Source organism: Ailuropoda melanoleuca, chromosome 4 (genome assembly GCF_002007445.2).
Source record: "Ailuropoda melanoleuca isolate Jingjing chromosome 4, ASM200744v2, whole genome shotgun sequence".
Lineage (NCBI taxonomy): Eukaryota > Metazoa > Chordata > Mammalia > Carnivora > Ursidae > Ailuropoda > Ailuropoda melanoleuca.
In genome coordinates, this window is record NC_048221.1 from 66,246,952 (window position 1) to 66,251,758 (window position 4,807).

General features: G+C 37.2%; 1 protein-coding gene across 1 annotated transcript in view; it reads right to left on the reverse strand.

Annotated features, from left to right (window-relative positions):
• Positions 1-2,152, reverse strand: part of NMS (neuromedin S) — a 15,519-nt gene extending 13,367 nt beyond the window's left edge. The window contains exon 1 of the mRNA XM_034658983.1: positions 2,114-2,152. The gene's annotated coding sequence lies outside the window, so the exon portion shown is untranslated. The remainder of the gene's footprint in view (positions 1-2,113) is intronic.
• Between the last annotated feature and the right edge of the window lie 2,655 nt (positions 2,153-4,807).

Below are 4,807 nucleotides of genomic sequence, written 5' to 3' on the forward strand. Positions count from 1 at the left end.
AAAAAAAAAAAAAAAAAAAAAAAAGTAAAATAATGAAATGAAAGGTAAAATAAAAGTTAGAAACTTTCATGGTTTTAAATGATAAGATTATCTACCCAGAAAATCCAAAGGAATCAAGTGGCAAATTCTTAGAATGAATGAGTTTACTAAAATTTACTTTAAACTTAAATGAAAACTATTTTCAGGAATAATTGTCTCGAACATGAGCAAAAATAAATTTTAAAATGTATTAGAAAATGTAAATAACTTAAAAAACCATGTAATTCTGAGAACTAAACCAAAGAATAAGCATGTAATATATTTAAAAAGACAACTATACTGGGCGCCTGGGTGGCTCAGTTGGTTAAGCGTCTACCTTCGGCTCAGGACATGATCCTGGAGTCCCAGGACTGAGTCCCACATTGGGCTCCCTGCTCAGCAGGGAGTTTGCTTCTCCGTCTGCCCTTCATCCTGCTTGTGCTCTCTTTTGTTCTCTCTCAAATAAATGGATAAAATCTTTTAAAAAATTTTAAAAATAAAAAAGACAACTATAAAATTTTACCGAAGGACACAGGAAATAAGTGAAAAGGCGTATCATGATCATTGACAAGAGTCAATGTTGTTAAAAGTTCAACTGATGGCAAATTAATGTATAAAGTTAATGTAAGCCTTATTAAAATTCCAAAATGACTTTTTCATGGTTTAAAACTGACTCTGAAATTATTTTGAGAGAGAAAATATTGAAGAATATTCAAGACATTTTTGAAAAAAAGAAAGATACTTTTGCCAGTGTCAAAACTACTATAAGCAGTAATAATTGTTAAATTGTAGCGGTCATTTTGTTACTGATCTGGTAACAGACAAATAAATAGATCAATGGAATGGAATAGGATCTTGAAGCAGATCGCCTAAATACAGAGTGGGGGTGGTATCTCAAATCAGTGCAAGATGATGAACTACTCTAAATGATGTTTAGAACATTTGGCTATCCAGTTGACAAAAATATTCACTATTTCACACCATAAATTCAAATAAATTTCAGAGAATTAATGAATTAAACCTAACACACCCACACATACACATAGATACTTACATAAAATTCTGTATTACAAAGAAATAGATATATGTATGGTTAGAAAATTGCTCTTGAGCAAAATTCAGAATAGGGAAGCTACTAAAGAAAAGATTGATACATTTTACTATATTTTAAAAATGTCTATCAAAAAGATAACCCATATTAGCAGAGAAAAGACAGAGTAGGGGAAATATACAACTATAGAGATACTTATAATACAGTAAAAGAGGGGAGACAGAGAGAAGGAAGGATGCAGGCAGGCACAACCTAAATGTCTGGAATAGAGAAAATATTAAACTGTAGAATATCCATAATATGAAAATTCATGTAACTCTTAAAAAGAAGAAGATGCATCTTTATGCATTGACAAGTCAAACTCTTTATAACATAGTGAGTAAAGAAAAAATATATACTATACACTATACAGTCTAGTATCAGTTTGCTTCTGCTCATAATACAACCAGTCCCCACAATTAGTTGTTTAAAGCAACCATTTATTTAGCTCAAAATTATGCAGGTCAGTAATTTGGGCTGGACTCAACTGGGTAATTCTTACGGTTTGGGCAGGGCTCAGCTAATCTCAGGTGGGCTCACTTAGATATTTACATTCATCTGGTAAATAGACTGGGGTGTCTGCGATCTCTTTCCATGTGGTCTTCTGGTCTCCAGATGGCTAGTCCAGGTTTGTTTCCATGCTGGTTTCAGAGTTCCAAGGCAGTGAGAGTAGAAACTATGAGGCCTATAGGTTTGGAACTAACACAACATCACTTCTGCATTATATTGGTCAAAGCAAGTCACAAAGCTAGCTGGATTCAAGGGGTGGGGGAAAAAAAACTCCATCTCTTAATGAACGTAGCTAAAAAGTATACAGCCAATTTTGCAATCTACAGATCTCCACTTCCGTACAAGTTTTTTCAAAATATCCCATGCAATTCCATGAGTGCATATGTAGGTAGCACAGAGAAAAAGGGTTAGGATGTCACACAGATGCACAAATAGCAGCAGTTCTGGAGAAATGGGACTGTGAGGGGGTCATAAAAACCTTTTATATTGGGGTACCTGGGTGGTTCAGTAGGTTAAGCAACTGCCTTCAGCTCAGGTCATGATCCCAGGGTTCTGAGATCGAGCCCCACATCAAGCTCTGCATCGGGCTCCTTGCTCATCAGGGAAGCAGCTGCTTCCTCTCCTTCTGTCTGCTACTCCACCTGCTTGTGCTCTCTCTCCCTCTGTGTCAAATAAATAAATAAATAAATAATCTTTAAAAAAAAAAGCCTTTTACATTATCTGTACTTTTGAATTATTGCATTGGCTATCTGTGAATTACCTGTATAAGTAAAACTAAATTTTAAAAATGTAATAAACTCCAAACACTATTATGAATATATGGGTTTATACTTAAATATTTGAACTTACATATATGAAAGAGCAACTTCTTTTTTATTTCATTACATTTATTTTTCCGAAGTGTTTCCTTTGTTAGGCATTGTTGAAAAGGCTGTGACCGGTGGATTTGTCAGTGCCAAGCCAATTTAATATCTTTTTTTAAAATACATGAACTCACCATGTGAAGCTCCCACACCATTTGAAACAGAACTGAATGCTGAGAATTACACTGAGGATTCCTCCTCCTTCCCACATCAAATTAGCTCCCGATTTGTAAATGGTTATTACAAAAAAAAACAAAAAAACAAAACACCTCAGCAGGCTTTTAAAGAACTGAACTTCAATCTATAGGCTATTTTAAAAGCATAATTTCAAAATTGATTATAAGTTTCTGTGTTCAAAGCATAACTTTCTGAGTCCTTCAGTGGCATCCAACGTCCTTCAAGAACCCTCTGATTCTAGAGCAAGTGAAGATGCAAGTATGCGGATTAATGTCTGAGGGCTTCTATCCCTAGCAGGGTTTCACAGAGAGTGGTGACAGGTTCAAGAGGCTGACTGTTAAATCCCCAAAAAGCTGTTTGGTGACAGATAAAGCCAGCCTCCCATATCTGCTAGCACTGTCCCCACTCCCCTGAATATACCCTCTTTTGTCCTCCCAGCTTCTGAGCCTATATCCTGTGCTTTTCTCCTGGCCTTTACATCTGCTCTTATGGTGGGCTACTTAGTGAGGGCAGCGGATGGGAGAGCCGAGTAACCCCAGGAGAACCAGGATATGCTAATAGACCAGATCTGTGAAAATAAGAACTGTGGCTTTTCTTACTGTATATTTTCCTTTGCCCAGAGTAATATATCAGACAGTTGGGCCAGTTACTTGTTTGTTGGCCTTCAGCTCCATAAACGCCTTTCCTTATTTCCCCTCTGATCATGAAGAACTAGAAACCTACAAAATAAACTTTCTTCCCAGCCTCCTTCCTTTAGTTTCTGTCAATGGGAGAAGAGGATGGGAGGCATTTGGAAGACGGAAGGGGAGAGCCATTTTCTTTCTGGTTTGAGTGATGCCTCCAGCAGAGGCAGCTCTCCTGGGCTCCAGGGTCGCTCCACAAGCAGCAGCACTTACACGTGACTTCACACTCCCCAGGTCCTGCGGTGTAAAGAGAGTGTGTGCTCCTGGCTTCCTGCAGAGAAGCAGAGGTGGTAATTGAAACAGCAGTTCTAGTAGAGACCCCATTTGTCCTAGTGGCCAAGAAACATGGGCTCTGTGAACACCATTTTCCCTTATATTCCTCCACCCCTAGGGATAGATGGGGCCTCTCTGCAGTTGCTAATCTCTGGGTAATGTCACCACTTTTCAATTCCAGCCTCCTTCTGAGATTATTTATTTACAATTTTTTTGAGCTATATCACATGTATTAGAACTGTATAATCAGATGAACTTTAATGTAAGTATGTGATCCCATCATCACAATAAAAATAACACAGTATTTCTCATGCTCCAAAAGTTCCTCATGCTCCTTTGTAATCTCTCCCTCTTCTTACCCCAGATGACAGATCTGCTGTCATCATAGCTTGCCTTTTCTAGAATTTTATACAAATGGATTCATACAGTATGTACTTCTTTCTTTAATTTAAATTCTTTTAATCAGCATAATTAAAGTGACCTATGTTGCATATTTTAATCATTCATTCCTTTTTTATTGCTGTATTCTGTTATATATATATGTATCACAATTTGTGTTTTCATTCACCAATTTATTTTATTTTATTTTTTTTAGAGAGAGCAAGCATGTACCTGCAGAGGTGGGGACAGAGGGAGAGCGAGAGAGAAAATCTTAAGCAGGCTCCACACCCATCACGAGCCCCACATAGGGCTCGATCTCATGACCCTGAGATCATGACCTGAGCAAAAATCAAGAGTCAGACACTGAACAGAATGAGCCACCCAAGTGCCCCTTCATTCACCTTTTGATGGACTTTTGTTTCCAGTTTTAAGCTATTACAAATAAAGCTGCTGTGATCATTTGTGTACAAGTCTGTGGATGAATATCTGATTTCATTTCTCTTAGGGAAATACCTAAGCTTGGAATGATTGGATTATAGGGTAGTTGTAAGTCTCGCTCTTTAAGAAATAGCAAAGTTAAGGAAGGAAGGAAGGAAGGAAGGAAAGAAGGAAGGAAGGAAGGAAAGAAAGAAAGAAAGAAAGAAAGAAAGAAAGAAAGAAAGAAAGAAAGAAAGAAAGAAAAAAAGAAAGAAAGAGCAAAGTAGTTTTCCATAGTTGTATTATTTTACATTCCTACCAGCAGCACATGAGCATTCAAGTTGCTCCACATCATTGTCAACACTTGCTATGGTTAATGTTTTTAACTTTAGCCA